The sequence below is a fragment of the Mus caroli genome, chromosome 18 (assembly GCF_900094665.2).
Source record: "Mus caroli chromosome 18, CAROLI_EIJ_v1.1, whole genome shotgun sequence".
NCBI classification, from domain to species: domain Eukaryota; kingdom Metazoa; phylum Chordata; class Mammalia; order Rodentia; family Muridae; genus Mus; species Mus caroli.
Window position 1 is genome coordinate 34,176,094 of NC_034587.1, and position 22,657 is coordinate 34,198,750.

Genomic DNA, 22,657 nt, shown 5'->3' on the forward strand with positions numbered 1-22,657 from the left:
AAACGCTGACACCATTGCATACACTAGCAAGATTTTGCTGAAAGGACCCAAATATAGCTGTCTCTTGTGAGACGATGCCGGGGCCTAGCAAACACAGGAGTGGATGTTCACAGTCAGCTATTGGATGTATCACAGGGCTCCCAATGGAGAAGCTAGAGAAAGTACCCAAGGAGCTAAAGGGATCTGCAACCCTATTGTTGGAACAACATGATGTACTAACCAGAACCCCGGAGCTCTTGTCTCTAGCTGCATATGTATCGAAAGATGGCCTAGTCGGCCATCAATGGAAAGAGAGGCCCATTGGACTTGCAAACTTTACATGCCCCAATATAGGGGAATGCCAGGGCCAAAAGAATGGGAATGGGTGGGTAGGGAAGTGGGGGGCGCTATGGGGGACTTTTGGGATAGCATTGGAAATGTAATTGAGGAAAATATGTAATAAAAATATTAAAAATCAAAAAAAAAACCCACCTACTCTAGAGCTGTGCGGTACGGAGGCTGCCCGCTCACAGAAGTAGAGAGGCTTCACCGCCCTCAGTCCCGGCATGCCGGCGGGGAGAGAGTCCCGAACTCACTACCTTCCCTAGGCCTCCAGAGGAAGGCTATTACCCGACATGCACCGGGCTCTAATTTGCATACCCCGTGGTAAACCACACGGACCCACGCTGCCAGAGCAATTCCCTCAGCAGCAGGGGAGTTTCAAGAGCCTAGCCACACAGTTCTGCTGAAAAACTTCTCCTTCGTCTTAGGGTGACGGAGGAGTTAGAAAATCTTGAGCACCAGAATCACCCTAACTTAAAGAATCAGGAGTTCTGAGTCCTTAAATAGTCCACGGCTGGACACTGGGTTCGTGCTTGCTTTGGCAGCACATATACTAAAATTGGAACGATACAGAGAAGGTTAGCATGGCCCCTGCGCAAGGATGACACGCAAATTCGTGAAATTCGTGAAGCGTTCCATATTTTGCAATCTCGATTTTTATTATCTCTCTGTAGTGTTAAATAAAGTACATTGGTTTACACCCCCCCCCAAAAAAAGAGAATTCATACATGAGCGAAAACATGAATATGAAGTATTTAATTAAATAATTGATTCTAGCAAAAATGTATATAAAGCCCATAGGAAGGACAATGACCAACATGTACCTGTTCCTCAGCATTAGAAATCTGTGATATAAACACTGTGCAAGAAATTGTTTTGTCTAATAAAGAAAAAAATCTTAACATACAAAAGAGAATTCATATTGATAAAAATCCTATGATTATATAACCTGTTCCATGTGATTATTAAACTAGTGATAAAAATTTTTTTTGAGATAGTATCTCACTATGTAGCCTTGGCTGATAGTTAGACTATGCTGGTTTCAAATACACAGAAATTCACCTGCCTTTGGCCCCCAAGTACAGGGATTAAAGGTGTGTACTATAATGCCTATCCTGCATTCATTATTAGGCATATTTGCAGAATATCATAATATCAATTTTCAAGACAAACTGGGAAACAGAATTTTTTTATGCTACCTTAAGCTCACACATATCTCTCTAAGGTACATGGTTTTGCAGATACAGTTTGGAATCACAGAGGTCACTGTAAAGAACATTTGATATTCTAGTAGTTACTTTTCTACTTGCTATAATCAAATTACCTGGCAGACAGATGCAGCTCATTTTGACTCACAGTTCAGAGTTCAGTCTATCAAGGCAGGGAAGTTATGAAACTGAGATCATTGGTCATATTATATCTAAAGCCATAAGATAGAGTCAGGCGAAAGCTCATGTTCAGCAAGCTTTCTCTAGTTTGTGTAGTTTGCTACTTAATCCCATGGTAGGTTGGTGCCCAAATTCATGGATTTTTCCACTTAAATTAACTTAAAACGATCTCTCACAGGCTTGTCCAGAGACTCACATAATTTAGACAATTCCTCCAGGTATGTTCAGAGGTTTCTTAAATGGTTGGTTGTAGATTACATCAAGTCGACACTCAATATTAATTATCACAAGTTTAATTTTTGTTAACATGTCATACAAACACATCATACTTATGCTAAAACCTTTTTCTCCTTTTCCCTATAGATTCAAGGTTTGTTCCATAATGCAAATAACAATTTAATCTCACTTCCAAAATCTTTGTATTTTTTAACTGTCCCCATACTTTAAAAGTCTAATGTCTCTCTCCAGGCTCAAATAAATATTTTAACATTAAAAGGAAAACTCAAGCTTCAGACTGGGCATGATAACCTATGCTTTTAATCCTAACTCTTGGGAGACAGAGGCAGGGGGATCTCAAAATTAACAGCTAGCATTTTCTACAGAGTGAGATCTAGAACAGCCAGTCTACTCAGAGAAACCCTGTCTCAAAACAAGAACAACAACAACAATGAAAATAATAATAAAAATTGCATACAATATCATAAGTTAAGGGTTAATATTCCAAAATGGAAGAATTGGGATATAGAATGGAAAATAGAACCAAATCAACATAATAAAAATCCCAAAGGGCAAATACCAAGCCCTTCAGTTATATGCTTGGCATCTGGATTTTATGTTAGAATCATTTGAGCCTCAAAAGGCTTAGATACCCCTCACATCCAGCTATGCTTCCTGTAGTTTACATAGACTTTGATTTAGGCACTAATTGTGGACCAAGTATTTATACATATGAGCCTATAGAGTTATTCTCATTCAACCCACCACTGTAATCATTCATATTCTTCAGGGACATTTGTGGATTTTTATAATAGTATGTTCTTGAATGTTCTTACATTTATATTTATTAGTTATTTCTAAAAAACCTTTTCCAGTTGTAATTTGGTTTATAATATTAGCAGGGTATTGGGTGTTTGAAAGAATCTGATGGACCAAATTTACTTTTTTTTTTTTTTTTTTTGAGGCAGAATCTTACCATGTACCCCTAACTGGTCTAGAAATCAGTTTGGAGGTAATACTGGCCTCAAACTCACATATACACACTTGCCTTTGCCTCTCAAGTGCACCATTATGGCAAGCATGACAATAATATTTGTTGCTATTGATTTCCCTAATTTGTGTCCTTTTTATCAATGGTGGTATCAAACACAATTTCTGTTCTTTATGTTTGTTACTGCATCTATCTGTTGATCAATGATATTATGTTTTAAGAGATGAATCAATAGATGATTTTATTGTTGTGAGAACATTATAAAATAATTTACACAAACTAAGATGACTACCATGCCATTAAGACACGGGTATTAATTTATGGTATTATCATATATATGCTTATAATGAAGTGAAAAATTATTACCTTGTACATGATTTGGTTTACTGTCTTCTCTTTTCTCCCCATGGTTTAAAGATGTATGCTTAGCCAATTGATATGAAATATTTCTTTTTTTACCATCATGGGAATTTTTAGCTTTTCTTTGTCTAGTATGGACCATTAAACAATATGGTGTTCACCCTTCATCTGCAAAGTGACCATACAAATGCAAGATAGCAAACAGCCACTCATCATAGCACATTACATCCTAGAACTACATACTCATTCAATCGTCCTGTTTAATTCTACCAAGTATTGCATGCATTGTATGCATATACCACCATTCAGCAGTCAAGAGCACTTTCTGTTCTCACAAAGGACTTGGTTTCATTACCAGAATCCTCATGGTATCTCACAATCACCTGAAACTACAATTCAAGGGGATCCTATGCCTCTTTCTGATATCTTGGAGCACCAGACACAAAAATACAGGCAAAACATTAATACACATGAAGTTTTTTTTTTTTTAAATATGAACTCTCAGCATCCTTCTCCAGTCCCAGTCCTTCCTGATGCCATGCTTCCTTCATCATGATGATACTGAAATCTTATCCCTATGGAACAGTAAGTTCAAGTAAACCTTTCCTCCTATAAGTTGCTTTTGGTCATGGTGTTTTATCCCAACAATAGAAAATTACCTAATACAACTTTCTACCTTGGTGGTTTTTTTTTTTTTTTTTTTTTTTAAGACAGGGTCTCTCATTGTACTGTGATCACCAGTTCAGTTAGACTGGCAGGCTAGTGAGTTCTAGAGAGCTTTTTGTCCCTACCTTCTCTGTACTGAGATTTAATCTCAGACTGCCATGCTTAGCTTCTTTATGGTCACTTGTCCACTTGCTTGCTTGGCTTATTGACTGAGACACCTTTCTAGCCCTAAAACAATTTCTTTTGACCTTCTTTTCTTTTTTGTTTATTGTTTATATATATTATATATTATGTATATATAATATATACATTTATAATATTTGTAAATACTATGAAGATGACATGAAACAATTGTTTTATTTTAAAAGTTTTTAAATATTTATGTTGGGGGCTAGAGAGATGGCTCAGCAGTTAAGAGCACTAACTGCTCTTCCAAAGGTCCTGAGTTCAATTCCCAGCAACCACATGGTGGCTCACAACCATCTGTAATGAGATCTGGTGCCTTCTTCTGCAGACAGCTACAGTGTACTTACATATAATAAATAAATAAATCTTTAAAAATATTTATGTTGAAAACAATTCACTATGCAACAATACTGGTTATAATAGAGACAAGGGAGAGGGAGGAATAGGATATGGGGGCTGTGGAGAAGTAAGCAGGATAGGGGATATCATTTGAAACGTAAATGAGCCCAGACTGACCTCGAACTCGTGATTCTCCTGCCTCTGCCTCCTTCAGCAAATCCTACTGGTGTGCACCACCACAACCAGAATGGATACAGAAAATGTGGTACATTTATACAATGGAATACTACTCAGTTATTAAAAACAATGAATTTATGAAATTCTTAGGCAAATGGATGGAGGATATCCTCCTGAGTGAGGTAACCCAATCACAAAAGAACACACATGATATGCACTCACGGTTAAGTGGATATTAGCCCAGAAGCTCAGAATACCCAAGACACAGGGTTTTGTTTTGTTTTGTTTTTCAAGACAGTTCCTCTGTGTAGCAGCCCTGGCTGTTCTGGAATTCCCTCTATAGGCCAGGAAGGCCTTGAATTCACAGAAATCTTTTTGCCCATGCCTCTGGAGTGATAGGATTAAAGGCATGTGCCACCACCTCCTGGCTTCAATTATTTCCATTTAAAAGAAAATTACTTATTCACTTTACATCCCAATCACTGCCCACCTTGTCATCCCCCTCCTCTTCTCTGTAAGGATGGAGGCCCCACCTGGGTATTCCCCCACCCTGGCTGTCTTAGGGTTTCCATTGCTGTGAAGAGATACCATGACCAATTCAAATCTTATAAATGACAATATTTAATTGGGGATGACTTACAGATTCAGATGTTCAGTTTATTATCATCAGGGCAGGAAGCATGGCCGTGTCCAGGCAGTCATGGTGCTGAAGGAGAGAAAGTTCTACATCGTATTCTGAAGGGAACCAGAAGAAGACTGGCTTACATGTGGTTAGGAGGAGGGTCTCATTTCCCTTCCCCTCAGTGACACACTTCCTACAACAAGGCTACACCTACTCCAACAAGACCATACCTTCTAATAGTGTCACTCCCTGGGCCAAGCATATTCAAACTACCACAATGGCACATTAAGTCTCTGCAGGGCTAGGTATATCCTCTCCCTCTAAAGCCAGTCAAGGCAGCCCAGCTAGAAGAATGCATTCTACAGACAGGCTGCAGCTTTAGGGATAGCCCCTGCTCCAGTTGTTCCAGACCCACATGAAGACAGAGCTGAACATCTGCTACATACATGCAGGGGGCCTACATACAGCTGGAATATGTTCTTTGGTTGCCGGTTCAGTCTCTGAGAGCCCCCAAGTTTCCAGGTCTCTGTTGGTCTTCCCGTGGAGTTCCTATCACCTTCGGGACCCTCAGTCCTTCCCCCAACTCTTCCATAATAATTCTCAAGTTCCATCCACTGTTTGGATGTGGGTCTTTGCATTCATATGAGTCAGATGCTGGGTGGAGGTTCTCAAAGGACAGCCATGCTAGACTCCTGTCTCCTAGCATAACGGTATCATTAATAGTGTCAGGGATGGTGTTTGCCCATGGATAAGTCTTTAGTTGTGCTGGTTGTTTAGTTGTGCTTGGCCATTCCCCCAGTCTCTGTTCCATCCCCCACCGTAACCCCATACCTGTATTTCTTGTAGATAGGATACATTTTTGGGTTGAAGGTTCTGTTGTTGGTGTCCTTATTGCTCCACTGAGGTTTCTGCTTGACTACAGGAGGTGGTGTCTTCATGTTCCACATCCCCACTGCTGTGAGTCTCAGCTTAAGTTACCCCCATTGATTCTTGGGAGCCTCCTTTATCTCTGTTCTCTGGCTCATCCCTTGACTCTCCCCACCCCCACCCTGTCAGCTACAGATTTCCATTGATTCTCATGATTATCTGGCCATATTTCCTGTTTCTCCCTATACCTGTTCCTTAACTCCTCCCCCCATTCTTCCTCTTCCCTTCTCCCACCTAGTTCCCTTCCTCCATTGGCCTCCTACCACCATTTTATTCCTCCTTCTAAGTGAAATTCAAGCATCCTTGTTTGGGTCTTTCTCCTTGTTAATTTCTTTGGGTATATGGAATGTAATATGTATATCCTGTATTTTATGGCTAATATACACTTATATGTTTACTCTTGGGTCTGGGTTACTTGACTCAGGATGCTGGTCTCTTCATAATCACTGCTAATTTCTTAGCTCCAGCTAACCAGCATCAATTGTCCCAATACTTCCTTCCATTCTTAACTCTAGAGCCAGAGCCACATGGCTGAAGCTGCCGAGTTCTGCTGCTTGCAGGAATTAGAACATGACCTACTTGTACTATTATACTCACTGGCTTTCTGTTTTCAAACTCTTCACTGCCTAAGCTTGGCTATCCTGGATCTTGCTTTGTAGATTGACCTTAAACATAGAGATCAGCATGCCTGTCTCCTTGGATTAAAGGTGTGTGCCACCATGCCTGGATCTAAATTTAACTGGGTAGGATCTTGTCCCAAGGTCCTACTCCCTTAATCTTAAAATGCAGGATTTTGCTCCATTTCACTTCCTGGTACCCCTTTAATACTTGAACCATATATTTTATATTTTTCCTTTCTAAGTTTGCTATGCTTGTTCAAACTTCTCTTCATAAGACTTAACCAGAGAACACAGTCTCTGCTGGGCTTTTTTGAAACTTCCTTTGTCAATGCAATTAATCTGAGTCTCTTCACCTTAGCCTCAGGCAGACTTTTCAGAAAAGGGCAAAAAGTAGCCACATTCTTCACCAAAATATCACAAAAACAGTCTTTATGCCACATTCTGAAAGTCTTCTCCTTTGAAATCTCTTGGGCCCAGTCAACACAGTTCAAATTACTCCCAGCAACAAAGTCTTCTATATTCCTATTAGGATGACCCATTAAACCCCATTTAAAGCATCCCACTGCTTTCAAATCCAAAGTCCCAAAATCCACATTCTTTCAAATAAAAGCATGGCCAGGCCTATCACAGCAATACCCCAGTCCCTGGTACCAACTTCTGTCTTAGTTAGGGTTTTACAGCTGTGAACAGACACCATGACCAAGGCAAGTCTTATAAAAAAAATAACAACATTTAATTGGGGCTGGCTTACAGGTTCAGAGGTTCAGTCCATTATCATCAAGGTGAGAGCATGGCAGTATCCAGGCAGGCATGGCAAAAGCAGAGCTGAGAGTTCTGTGTCTTCATCCAAAGGCTGCTAGTGGAAGACTGACTTCCAGGCACCTAGGGTGAGAGTGTTAAGCCCACACCCACAGTGACACACCTACTTCAACCAGGTCACACTTCCAAATGGTGCCACTTCCTGGTCCAAGAATATACAAACCATCATAGCATCTAATGAAATGATCATGTATTTTTTCCCTTTGAGTTTGTTTATATAGTGGATTATGTTGATGGATTTCTGTATATTGAACCATCCCTGTATCCTTCCTTGCTTGGGATGAAGCCTACTTGATCATGGTGAATTATCATTTTGATGTGTTCTTGCATTCTGTTTGGAAGTATTTTATTGAGTATTTTTGCATCAATATCCATAAGAGAAATTGGCCTGACATTCTCTTTTTTTGTTGAGTCTTTGTGTGGTTTAGGTATCACCATAACTGTGGCTTCATAGAATGAATTAGGTAGTATTCCTTCTGTTTATATTTGGTGGAATAGTTTGACAAGTATTGGTATTTGCTCTTCTTTGGAGGTATGATAGAATTCTGCACTAAAACCATCTGACCCTGAGATTTTTATTTTTTTGATTGGGAGTCTTTAATAACTGCTTCTATTTACTTAGTGTTATGGGACTGTTTAGATCATTTATCTGGTCCTTATTCAACTTTGGTACCTGGTATCTGTCTAGAAAAACCATGTATTTCATCTAGATTTTCCTGTTTTGTTGAGTATAGGCTTTTGTAGTAGGATCTGCTGATTTTTTGAATATCCTCAGTTTCTGTTGTTATCTCTCCCTTTTCCTTTCTGATTTTGTAATTTGGATAATGTCTCTGTGCCCTCTAGTTAGTTTGGCTAAGGGTTTATCTGTCTTGTTGATTTTCTCAAAGAACCAGCCTCCAGATTTGTTCTTTGTATCATTCCCTTTGTTTCTACTTGGTTGATTTCAGCCCTGAGTTTGATTATTTCCTGCTATCTTCTCCTCTTGGGTGTATTTGCTTCTTATTCTAGAGCTTTCAGATGTGCTTTTAAGATGTTATTTTTTGATCTTTCCATTTTCCTTATGAAGGCCCTCAGAGCTATGTGTTTTCCTCTTAGGAATGCTTTCATTGTGCCCCATAAGTTTGACTATGCTGTGCCTTCATTTTCATTAAATTCTCCAAAGTCTTTAACTTCTTTCTTTCTTCCCTGACCATGTTATCATAGAGAGTTGTTGAGCTTCAATGAGTATGTGGGATTTCTGTTTTTTTTTTCTTCTTCTTGTTTTTTGCTCTTATTGAACCCCCCACCCCCTTAGTCCCTGGTGATCTTATAGAATGTATGGGATTAATTCAATTTTGTGTCTGTTGAGGCTTGTTTTGTGACTGATTGTACGGTTAATTTTAAAAAGGTACCATGAATTACTAAGAAGAAGGTATATTCTTTTCTTTTAGGGTAAAATATTCTGCATATATCTATTAAACCCATTTGATTAATAACTTCCATTAGTTTCCTTGTGTCTCTGTTTAGTTTCCATTGGTGAGAGTGGAGTGGTAAAGTCTCCCACTATTATTGTCTGAGGTTCAATGTATGCTTTGAGCTTTAGTAACATTTCTTTTATAAATATGGGACTCATTGATGTTCAGAATTGAGAATTCATCTTGGTGGATTTTTCCTTTGATGAATATGAAATAACCTTACCCATATTTTTTGGAAACTTTTGGTTGGAAATCCATTTTATTGCACATTAGAACGGCTATTCCAGCTTGTTTCTTGGGACCAGTTGCTTGGAAAATATTTTTTCTAGCCTTTTACTCTGAGGTAGGGTCTGCCTTTGTTACTGAGGTGTGTTTCTTGTATGCAGCAAAATCCTGGGTCCTATTTACACATCCAGTATGTTAGCTTATGTCTTTTATTGGGAGTTCAGTCCATTGATGTTGAGACATACTAAAGATCAATGTTTGTTGCTTCATGTTATTTTTGTTGTTAGAGGTGGAATATGTTTGTATGGTTCTCTTCTTTTGGGTTTGTTGTGAGAAGATTAATTTCTTAGATTTTCTTAGGCGTTGTTTCCCTGTTTGTGTTGGAGTTTTCCTTCTATTGTCCTCTGTAAGGCTGGTTTACTGGAAAGATTTTGTTTAAATTTTGTTTTGTCATGGAATAGCATGGGTTTTCCATGTATGGTAATTGAGACTTTTGCTGGGTATAATAGTCTTGGGTGGCATTTTTGTTCTTTTAGTATCTGTATGACACATGCCCAAGATCTTCTTGATTTTAGAGTCTCTGCTGAGAAGTCTGATGCAATTCTGGTTGGTCTGCCTTCGTATGTAGCTTGACCATTTTCCTTTATCGCTTTGAATTTTCTGTCTTTGTTCTTTTTATTTGATGTTTTGATTATTATGTGATGGGAGGAATTTATTTTCTGGCCCAATCTGCTTGGTGTTCTTTAGGCTTCTTCTATGTTTATGTGCATCTCTTGCTTTAGGATAGGGAAGTTTTCTTCTATAATCTTTTTGAAGATGTTTACTGGCCCTTTAAGTTGGGACTCTTCACTCTCTTCTATATCTATTATCCTTAGATATAGAGATAGAGATAGAGATAGATATTCTTATTGGTCTTTTTATTATGTCCTGAATTTCCTGATTGTTTTGGGTTAGGACCTTTTTGTACTTTGTATTTTTTTATTGTTATGTCTATGTTTTCTATGGTATCTTCTACACCTGAGATTCTCTCTTCTATCTCTTGTATTCTTTTGGTGGTGCTTGCATCTGTGACTCCCACTCCCTTTCCTAGATTTTCCATCTCTAAGGTTCTCTCTCTTTGTGATGTCTTTATTCTATTTCCATTTTTAGATCCTGGATGGTTTTATTCAATTCCTTCACCTGTTTGATTGTGTTTTCCTGTACTTGTTTAAGGGATTTATGTGTTTCTTCTTTAAGGGCTTCTACCTGATAAACCTCTGCTCTGTATTTAAAGAGTTATTTATGTCCTCCTTAAATTCCTCTATCATCTTTATGAGATGGAATTTTAGGTCAGAGTCTTGTTCTTCAGGTGTGTCATGGTGGACTTGCTGTGATGGGAGAGCTGGATTCTGATGTTGCCAAGTGGCATTAGTTTCTGTTGCTTTTGTTCTTGCACTTGCCTCTCACCATCTGGTTATCTCTGGAGTTAACTGGCCTTGCTGTCTCTGACTGGAGCCTGTCCCTCCTCTGAGCTTTGTTATGTTGGGTCTCCTGGGATCAGGCTGTCTCTGGGTATGGGCATGTGTCTGGAGCATCTGATTTGTGAGCCTGGCTGTATCAGAGCTCCTGGGGGGGCTCAAGCTATCTCTGGGTGTGGATGGGCTGGGTGTGGGAGGACTGGACCACAGGATCTCCTCCTGGGCACAGATGTGAAGCAGAATGAAGGTCTGTCACTGGCAGGGTGGGAGGTTCTGTGTCTTATGGGCCCAGGGTGGTTCTCAGTTAGGCCAGGTATTTCTCAGTTAGGCCAGGTATTGTGGCAGTACAGGGGGACTCATATGTGAGCCTGGGTGTCATAACTCCTAATGGACGAGGGGGTGTCAGAACTCCTAATGGTCAAGCTGTCTCTGGGAGTGGGTGGGGTGGGGGTACTGGAGCAGAGGATCTGGGTAAAGTTTTTTATGTAACTATTTTTTATTTCTTTTGGATGGAAATTCTGGAGTAAAGTTACTGGATTATATGACAGTGTGTTATTGAATTGTCCCCCTTACCTTTCTTCTCTTTTCTTCTATCCAACCTGAGTCATGGCTTCACATATCCACGGCTGGCCTTAAATTCACTATGTATCCACAAATGACTTTCAGTTTCTGATCCTTCTCCTTCTGCATGCTAAGACTGATATTGCAGGTATTTATCACCATGCATAATTTCTTCTTTTTCTTTTCATTTTTTTGTGTATGTTTGTGTAATATATATAGGAACTAATATGGGTATATGCATATGAATATGCAGGTGCGATTTATTTATGAGAAAATATTTTCTGTGTTAAAAATAGAGAATAACCATAATGACACAGGGCATCTTGATTCTGTATAACTTTATTTCACTTATAAGCATAGAAATAAGTGTATTTTCAATAATAATTGCAATTTTATATATCCCTTTAAATAGAGATCAGAAGAAAGCAGACTTAGATAATGTAAACACTACAAAATTTCTTGTTAAGTTACAAACAATGGAACAAAATAGACAATTCTCTGAATCATGAAGAAATTACTAGCTGGGTGTGATGGTGCCCGCCTTTAATCCCAGCACATGGGAGGCAGAGGCAGGTGGATTTCTGAGTTCGAGGCCAGCCTGATCTACAAAGTGAGTTCCAGGACAGCCAGGGAGATACAGAGAAACCCTGTCTCAAAACCAAAACCAAACAAAACAAAAAAAAACAAAACAAAACTGATGAACCCAATCTAAAAGCCTGCAACACTACCTTGTGTCAAGACTGCAAAAAGGCAGTCTGCATCCCTTAAAAAAGTAAAATTATTTTTCCCACCTTGATAAGGAAATTGACCAGATGAAAAAAATCCACAAGGTTATTACAAATTTGAGTTGTGGCCCACAAAGACACAAGGCTTAAAGAGATTTAAGGAAGAAGTAACAACCTATGGCTTATATTTGCCACATGTAAAACATACATAATAACTAGGCTGCACAAAATGGTATAGTTCCAAAAGACTGGAGAAATTTGTTGGCAGCCCTGTTAGAGCCTTGTCTTCAATTACAATGGCTAACATGGTAGAAAGATGGGGTTTCAATTTTGAAGCAACGAAATTGGTCTAGAGGCATTGACATTATTAAGGATAAGTAACTAGGTGAAGGTCCATATTCCAAATTAAGATTAGAGATTACCTTTGAAGATGCCATCTTAGAACATTGTTATACAATAGCCTTGGGTACTTGGGATAAGTTTGAACAAAAGGGATGATCTGAATCTTTTACAAATATAATCCAAAGCTGAAATGAATCTTTCATTGGCTTTTTACAAAGATTATCTATAGCTCTAAATAGAGCAATATCAGGTCCAATGTATAGAGACCATTTTAATTAAATCTTTAGCTTTTGAATGTGTTGATGCTGAATGCAAAAGAGTTGTTAGACTATAAGGGCCAGATCCACACTTCTTTATGAATGGATTAAAACTACCCCATATCTAGAATCTAATGTTCTAAAATTCAGTTGTGGTTGGACAAAAAAATTACAGAAGATATAAAAACACAAAATGCCCATTGCTGTGACCATGAAAGATCAGCTCATTCCCTAAAGGACCATAGACAAACAGGTCCTAAGAATATATTTTTTACTAATAACAATTCAGTGAGAACATTTTCCATGAAATGTAGAAGATATGGAAAGGACAGATATAGAGCTCATGAACGTAGGTCATTGAAAGATACTGGAAGTAATTCCTTAATGTCAGAGCGCTGACTAAGGGGCCTCACTCAAGGCCCAACCAAAAACAGCATGGTCCGTTCCTTTCCTGTCAACCAAGCAAAGTCTGTTCTGAAAAACAACTAGAAAAATCAAAGCCTGATAGGATAAACAACTGCTTAAAACTTAAACAAACTATTTAACAGAGATAGAGCAGCTCCTTTGGATAAAACAAGAGATTCCACAGGTACCCAAACCAGATATTTTGTCAAACTACTATAAATGATAAGAGACAAAAGTTAAAACTACAGTTATATGGAGTTGAGATTGAAGGCTTAGTGTATCCACAAGAAGATGTAACGATAATATCACAAGATTCCTGGAATCTGGCTTGGCCACTTCAAAGGTTATCTACACAACTCTTAGAAATTCGGATATTGTCTCTGGTAAAACAAAGTCTAAAATGCTTAAATGCATAAGACCAGAAGGTTAAATATGAAAATTAGGGCCACATGTGACTAATATAGTCATAAATCTATGGCAAAGGAATCTATCTCAACAGTGATAATAAAAGGTTAGCATTCCTCGAACTTTAGAGACATGCTGTAAAAGAGAAGTTTCTAATAAAGAAATTTAAAAATGTTATCAAAGACAGTTACAGACTGTCCAGGCTGTCCATAAATAGGATACAGGAGAGACTGACTCTTCAACTGTATATGAGGGAGCCACTGCTAGAAGGAAACTACCTGCTCTACCACTAAAATGGCAAACTAACAAACATATTTGGGTTAGAAAAATGGCTTATGACAAAGGAAAAGTTATAGGAACTAGAAAAGCTAGTCCAAGTGCAGCTGGATGCTCAACATATAGATGAGTCCCTTGGAGTTCTCCTGTATTTAACATTAAAACTAAATCTGGAAAATGGAGGAAGTTAACAGATCTGAGAAGAATCAGTAAAATCATTCAGCCAAATGAGCTCTTTACAGCCTGGAATTTCATTGCCTTCTTTGTTACCTAAGGCATGGCCTATTATAGTGATTGCTTTAAAACTGCCTTTTCACAATACCTTTGCATGAGCATGATAGGGAAAGGTTTGATTTCTCAGTATTGACTTATAATAATAGTTGTCTAGTAAAAAGTTATCATTGAAAAGCTCTTCCACAAAGAATGTTTAATAATCTGATTTTATGTCAAAATTTTATAAAACAGTCATTTGTAAGCAGTTTCTCTAACCCATAATTTACCATTATGTGAATCTTACTGTCTGATTCAGATGCAGATACCTTAGGAAAAATGTTTGATGAAGAGTCTTGTCTGGCTGGGTATTACAAATAGCTCCTGAAAAAAAACACACAGTGGCTATTCTATTAATTATCTAGAGAGACAAATTACAAACTCTTAATGATTTAAAAAATTGTTGGCCCAGTCACCGGAGCCAGCCCTGCCTGCAGTTTCCTGAACCCAGAACAACTGATTCTAAGGCCCCACTCTAGCAACGGCCTTCACAAATCTGCCAAAGTACTCATCAGTGACAGCCTGGACCCCTGCTGCCGGAAGATCCTGCAAGATGGCGGGCTGCAGGTGGTGGAGAAGCAGAACTTGAGCAAGGAGGAGCTGATAGCTGAACTCCAGGACTGTGAAGGCCTCATTGTCCGGTCAGCTACTAAGGTCACTGCTGATGTCATCAATGCAGCAGAGAAGCTCCAGGTGGTGGGCAGGGCTGGCACAGGTGTGGACAATGTGGATCTGGAGGCTGCCACGAGGAAGGGCATCCTAGTCATGAACATCCCCAACGGGAACAGCCTCAGTGCTGCGGAACTCACCTGTGGGATGATCATGTGCCCGGCCAGGCGGATACCCCAAGCGACAGCTTCGATGAAAGATGGCAAATGGGACCGGAAGAAGTTCATAGGGACAGAACTAAACGGGAAGACACTGGGAATTCTTGGCCTCGGTAGAATCGGAAGAGAGGTGGCCATCCGAATGCAGTCCTTTGGAATGAAGACTGTAGGCTATGATCCCATCATCTCTCCTGAAGTGGTGGCCTCCTTTGGTGTTCAGCAGCTGCCGCTGGAGGAGATCTGGCCTCTCTTCATAACTGTCCATACCCGACTCCTGCCCTCCACCACAGGCTTGCTGAATGACAGCACCTTTGCTCAGTGCAAGAAAGGCATGCGAGTGGTGAACTGTGGTCGAGGAGGCATTGTGGATGAAGTTGCTCTGCTCTGAGCCCTGCAGTCTGGTCAGTGTGCTGGGGCTGCACTGGATGTGTTTACAGAAGAGCCACCACAGGACCGGGCCTTAGTGGACCACAAGAATGTCATCAGTTGTCCCCACCTGGGTGCCAGCACCAAGGAAGCCCAGAGCCACTGTGGGGAGGAAATAGCAGTCCAGTTTGTGGACATGGTGAAGGGGAAATCTCTGACAGGTGTCGTGAACGTCCAGTCCCTCAACAGTGCCTTCTCTCCACACCCCAAGCCTTGGATTGGCCTGGCAGAAGCATTAGGCACACTGATGCACACCTGGGCTGGCTCCCCTAAAGGGACCATCCAGGTGGTTACTACACAAGGGCATCCTTCTGTGTCCCCAGGAACATCTCTGAAGAATGCTGGGACCTGCCTGAGCCCTGCAGTCATTGTCGGCCTTCTGAGAAAAGCATCTAAGCAGGCAGATGTGAACTTGGTGAGCGCTAAGCTACTAGTGAAAGAGGCTGGCCTCAATGTCACCACCTTCCACAACCCTGGGGTTCCAGGGAAGCAGGACAGCGGGGAATGCCTTCTGACTGTGGCCCTGGCAGGTGCCCCCTACCAAGATGTGGGCTTGGTCCAGGGCACCACACCAATGCTGCAGATGCTCAACGGATGTAAGGAGCCGCCCTCACATTGGCCATTACAAGATGGCGCTGATGGCACTGGCACCTGTGTAAATAAACCATCTGCACATGCGCTGGGGTAGTTTCCCACCCCATGTGCTCTGCCTTCCCCGTGAGGACAACTCCGGCCGATGGGCTGCAGCCAATCAGGGAGCGACACGTCCGAGGCGGAGGACAGTCCTCCATAAAAGGGACGGGTTTTCGCCATTCAGGGGATCTCTCTATCTCTCTCTCTCTGGCTCTCTTCGCCACTGGCTCTTGATGGGGTAAGCAATAAAGCTTGTGCTGCAGAAGATTCCGGTTGCCCTGAGTGTGATCTTACCAGGGGGAACAAAAGCACGGGCAATAAACGGAGCTGTCTTCAGACCAGAGGTGCCACTATGCAGGGGCCAACCCCTGCTCATATTCCGGGCTCAGCCCTCCAACCCTGTGATGCTGCCCACTATTGATCGGCCTCCTGGCAGAGGCGGGTGTACAGCTGCTGTCCTACCAAACCTCCATGGTGTCTGACTGAGAGCTCTGGCATGTCATGGGCCTCTCCTCTCTGCTGCCCATCCTGGAAACATGGAAGCAGCATGTATTGGAGGCTTTCCAGTTCTGCTTCCGACCCTGGGGCTCAGCACTCTCATACCCACAGGCTCTTCTGAAGAAACCTGCTCACTGTGACCTATAGGGAGAGGTGATCCACTGAACCAGGGCACCTGCCTGAACTAATATCTAGTAAAAAATCTTAACTCCAAAAAAAGTTGTTGGGAGAGATTAATTGACTAAGACCTATAATTGGATTGACTACTCAAGAGTTACAAAATTTATTTCAACCCTATAGGTTATAAGGTCCAAGAGAGTTATCAGTTGAGGCAGAAGAAGAATTGGCTCTGATAGAAAAAAATTACAAGGATGCACATGTAGATTGTTTGTATCCAAAACGGGATTGCATTTTAGTTATTTTCCCTTTTACTCATTCTCCCATAGTAATTCTTATGCAGGGAGAAGATCATGTCTTAGAATGGATATTTTTAAGCACAAAAACAGAGTAAAAAGCAAAGAGTTATATAGAAAGATTTCTGAATTGATTCTAAAAAGAAAAATGAGACTTTGTCTATTAGCATGAATAGACTGGTTAAAAATTGCAGTGCCTTTTATTAATGCTGAAATTGCTTCATTAAGAAAATGAACATTGGCAAATAGCTTGCAGAAGTTTTTGAGAAGTTATCAATACCTCAAAAGTTTTTGAGAAGTTATCAATACCTCAAAAGCAGATGACTTCATTTTTTAAATGAAATAATTAGATTGTTCCTCATGTAGTAAAAGGGTCACCAATTTCTGGAGCTCCTATATTCTATACCGATGTAAATAAATCAGAAATGGCAGGTTATAAAGAAATGGTAAATAAAGTGATTCAGGCCCCTTATAATTCAGTTCACAAAGCAGAGTTGTATTTCATTCTTATGATATTATTAGGTTTTCCTGAATCTCTTAATATAGTTACTGACTCTCAATATACAGAAAGAGTTGTTTTGCATATAGAAACTACTGAATTTATTTAGGATGAGTCAGAATTACCTTTGCTATTTATTCAATTATTAATAACCAGAAGTAGAAATCATCCATTGTATATAACACATATGGATCTACCAGGCCCTCTGGCATGAGGTAATGATGAAATTGATCCGGTATTAATAGGAAATGTGCTAGAAGCTTTAGAATTTCATAAGAAACACCATGCTAACAGTAAAGATTTGAAGAAAAGAATTTTTCTATCACTTTGCAACAGTCAAAGGAAATTATAAATAAATCTCCTACTTGGTATTTGTATAACAAAGCTCCATTACCTGCAGGGAGTACTCCATGATACCCATTTGATAAATAGATGTGTTTCATTTTTCAGAGTTTGGAAAATTAACGTATGTGCACTGTACCATATATACATACTCAGGATTTCAATGGGTAACTGCTTTTAGTTCTGAAAAGGTCAATTCTGTGATTACACATTTATTAGACATTATGGCTATCATGGGAAATTCTGTAAAATTAAAACTGATGCCACAACATATGTCTTTAGTAAAATGAAACATTTTTGCATATTATCACATAAAGCATATTACAGGTATACTACACATTTCTACAGAATGAGCAATTTTAGAAAGATCCAACCATACTCTCAAAGATATGTTTAATATACAGAAAGGGGTAACAAAACTCCCCCAGATAAGTTACATAGTGCTTTATTAACTTTATGTTTGAAATGCTAATGAGCAAAACCCAAAAGCTGATAACAAAGAAACATTTGATTATGCAAAAAAAAAAATCCTGCTGAAATAAACTAGTCCATTTATTTGAAAGGACATCTTAACTACAGAATTGAAGGTTGGAAATGTGTTGCATTGGGGGAGAGGGTGCATCTTTTTCAACAGGAGAAAAAAAAGCTATGGATTCCTTTAATAAAGACTTGACTTGACTGGGGGAACATCCTGAAAATATTGGCTGCAGAAATGAAGAAAGAAACCAAGAAGAACAACAAAACAGGTAACATGAATGATCATCTCTATACGATAAAAGCTCCGAGACTGGCTAAGACATGTCTTTGCATAGCCAATAAATCTTTTTGCCTACAGAGTCATTCGGAATTATTACTACATGCCATCCTTTTATATGGTATGGATGGAAATTTATATTATAGTTTAGTTACGCAGTCCAAATGGATTTATAACGTTTGATGTCTTTCACCTGCTCAAACAAAGAGCAGAGTATCACCTTTAGCTGATTTGTAAACAAAATTGCACATTCCACATATGTGTAAATGCAGAAATGTATATCACCTTTAAAAATTTATATGTTTACAGAGCAAAATATCCAGACACCAAAGAAGACAAGACAAATAACCCAGATGATCCAACTTCACATACTGCCTCCATAGTTTTTTCCTCAAAAGTCTGCATCCAGAACAACTTCAAAATGGCTAGCTAAGATTATCTGGTCTTATAGATTGTTTCAGCCAGGAATTCAGTTAATCCCTGTACTTTCCCATCTCTCAGAAACTGAACTGCAAATGTTACAGCAAGATTTCTTAGGACCTGGCCAATGTCCCAATTTTCTTAGGGTGCCCCCAAAAGAATGTTGCCCCAGACAGTAGGAAGCAATTTTAAGAGAATAACACCCCACTCCCTAAAAGTTGGGTTGGTGGGCTTTGGTCATTTGATGGATGATGGATGTTTTTAATTATTTAAGGGTGGTTGATTGCAAAATTTTAATGGTCTTTTCCAGGGATTAAACAAATTAAAGGAAGTTAGATTCAGGAGTCTCCTTTTCTCTTTCTTTTTATTTCCTCTATCCTTCTTTCTCTCCTATCTAGTGTTAGGGAGAAAGGGATGAAAGAAAAAAATGAAGATATAAGAATGATAGGATATAGCTGGGCAGTGGTGGCTCATCCCAGCACTTGGGAGGCAGATGCAGGAGGATTTCTGCATTTAAGGTCCGCCTGGTCTACAGAGTGAGCTCCAGGACAGCCAGGGCTACACAGAAAAACCCTGTCTCAAAAAAAAAAAAAAAAAAAAAAAAAAAAAAAGAATGATAGGATATAAGGGTAAGTTGTTGAATCTACTTTTAGACTAGAAAGCAATGGCAAGCCCCAAATATGTTACATTGTTATAGATTCTGTATATTAATATAATTTAAGGTTATAGTTTGTTACAACATGCTGTATATATGTTTCAACTTTTGTTTATGGTATTGCACCCATGCAACTCATTTATAAATGTAATGTGACATTCTAGTCCTTGAAAGGTGCTATTGCAAACTGAAGGATATAAAAATGCAAGTTGGTAGCCAAACAAAACCTATGGTCAAACCTATGGTCGTGATAGATAATAGTGTAGCTAATTACAGAAACAAGCTTTATTTATCCTCCTGTAGATGTTTTCAAAGTTAAGAAGATAGTAGGCAGCAAGAAACAAAGCAACATTTGCCTATTCCAATATACTATAGATAGATAGATGGTCTTCAAATCCTCAAAAATCTATAAGATATGGCATTTAAAAATGTTTTACCAATAAAAGGCCAGTGAGACAAGACTACTCCTGGCAGCACAACCATACTTCTTCAAAGAACATGATGAGAATCAAAGAACCTCCTTATGGAGTTTTCTTTAAATATGGTGAAGTTAGCCACCACTCAAAAAATGCCCTTGCTTCAACAGCAGACAGCATGCTGTCCAAACAATGGACAAGCAGGACATAATGGAAGTTGACTGCTGAACGTTTCCAGGACAAGTTAGGCAAGTCTTTCATATTTCCTGCTTCACAAAAATGTTTATCTGATACACTGGGCCAGTAGGCTAAGGATGGATGTTCCAGCATTGTGGAGAAGCCTTGGATGACTGTTCAGTAGCCAGTAACCTCTAAAATTTCTATAGTTTTGGAAGTTGCTTGTGCTACACTTCATCTTTACTCAGGTAACATGTATCCTTCTCAGGTCTTTAGGGTTGAAGACTATATAGTTACAGTCTTGTAATTAAGCTTAACTTGTTTAGGATTTAAGAAAATAAGGACTAAGAAGATATTTTTAGGTATATAAATGAGAGTATTGATAGAAAGTGAATTAGGTACAGAAGTTTGCACTCTCTAAGATATGATAGAGTGTTTTCTCTAAGGTTGAAAAATAAAAATGGACTAGACATTGTGAATGTAATTCTTACTTTATATTTTTATAATTTTTATACACACACAAATATATATATAATTGAACCTTTTATTGGATTAGAAGAGGGAGATGTTAGAGTAATGTTTTGTGCATTGTGTAGAGGGTCACCTTATACTATTTTAATGCTGATTTCTGAACCAGCAGAGATCTGGTTATAAGCCATATTTTTCTATTATTAAGCATTTCCTGCCATAGTGTTTTGTAAACAGTGTTGTCTACCACTTTCTGGTTGTTTAAAATAAAAGCCTAGTGGCATATAGCAAAAAAGCAGAATAGTAAGGTGGGACTTTTAGAGACAGAGACAATCTTGGGGAAGGAGTCAGACATCAGAGATTCTGCCATCTGGACATGAAGGAAGAAGCAGGCCAGGAAGGAGAGGTAACTAACTAGCCACGTGGAAGAAATTAGCTTATTATAAATTGCATAGTTAGCCGGGCGTGGTGGCGCATGCCTTTAATCCCAGCACTCGGGAGGCAGAGGCAGGNGGATTTCTGAGTTTGAGGCCAGCCTGGTCTACAAAGTGAGTGCCAGGACAGCCAGGGCTACACAGAGAAACCCTGTCTCAAAAAACCAATAAATAAATAAATAAATAAATAAATAAATAAATGAATAAATAAATAAAAATAAATAAATAAAATAAATTGCATAGTTAAGTTACAAGCTAGTGGAAAAATGCTTAGACATAAGGCCAAAAGCTTAAATAAATATAGTCTCTGTGTCACTTTTTGGGAACTGGGGCAGGCATAGAAAGACAGGCATTAGATCCCCCGGAACTTGGAATTATGCATGGTATGAGATATTATTTGGGTTCTGGGTATTGACAATGGGTTTCTGGAAGAGAAGTGGATGTTTTTCACTACTGAGCCATCTATCCAGCCCCAGGATACTAATATTTGTATATTGATTTTGTATTTGGTAGTTTTACTGAAAGTATTTTTTATATTTGAGTTTTCTGGTAGAGTCTATAGGTCTTTAATGTATAGAATCATATTACATATAAAATGAATAGTTTAACTTCATTTTCTCTTTTTATGCCATTTAAAAATTTTTTTGACAGTTTCATACAACTAATTACAACAAATTAAAAAAGATCGTATCAATCTTCTTCTATTTGTCACTCCTTTCTTACATACCTAAGTTTATGTCTTCATTTTAAAAAGTCCTCCAAACTGATCTGTGATGCCCAAATGTTTCTGGATATGTGGTCTTTTTCTTGAGAGTGGCTGATTTGCCAGGAGCTATACTCTTAGAAAAACCAGTCTCTCCATCTCCCAGCAGTTAACATTTGTCAATAGCCTTATAGGGTGGGATCATGTGCCCAACTTCTCTCTTGATGCTGGGATTTATTCTGGCTTGGTCTTGCACAGGTTTTGTGCATGGCATTGCAAACATTTTGAGTTCAAATATGAAGCTGCCCTGATGTGCTTTAAAATTATGTTTTTTTGTAGTCACCCACATTCTTGGGCTCTTATATGCTTTCTGTCCTCTTCAGAATTGATTCCTGGTCCTTTGGAGGGTGTGTGTACATTTTATGATTTTTCTTTTGTCTTTATGATCTGACCAAGATTTCTTACTTCTCCAGCTAAGAGAGTTAAGAGTGCATATGTTGAGTATGAGTGATATATATATATATATATATATATATGTATATATATATATATATATATACATATATATATATATATATATATATATATAACAAGTGTTTTATTGAAGTGTACCTTAGTATTTTGTTGTCTCATTTTTGTATAGATCTTATTGATTTAATTTATATATTTATATCATATATACATCTTATCAGTTTACTAATGAAATTGTGATGAAATGTGTCATTACTTCAACAGTTACATGAAATTTAGAATATTTACCTCCTTTGCATTCCTCCACCTTTCCATTTCAATAATGTAGTTGTCTTGAGTATTTCCTCTATATTAATTTAAAATTTCATCCGTGTTATGACTACCAAGTATGGTCTAGAAAGACAAGAAACATTTGTGTTATACATATTTCTGTGTGCTGTACTTTTCCTTTCTTCCTTTTTTCTTGTCTTCTTTCCTTCCCTCCCTCCCTCCCCTCCCCTCCCTCCCTCCCT

General features: G+C 38.9%; 2 pseudogenes across 1 annotated transcript; both read left to right on the forward strand.

The window, feature by feature from the left end:
• The first annotated feature begins 614 nt into the window (after positions 1-614).
• On the forward strand, positions 615-16,540 carry LOC110285150 (annotated as a pseudogene). Its single transcript, XR_002377025.1, has 3 exons — positions 615-645; positions 14,422-15,858; positions 16,223-16,540. The product of XR_002377025.1 is annotated as a D-3-phosphoglycerate dehydrogenase pseudogene (transcript).
• On the forward strand, positions 851-966 carry LOC115029938 (annotated as a pseudogene).
• Positions 16,541-22,657: the final 6,117 nt, after the last annotated feature.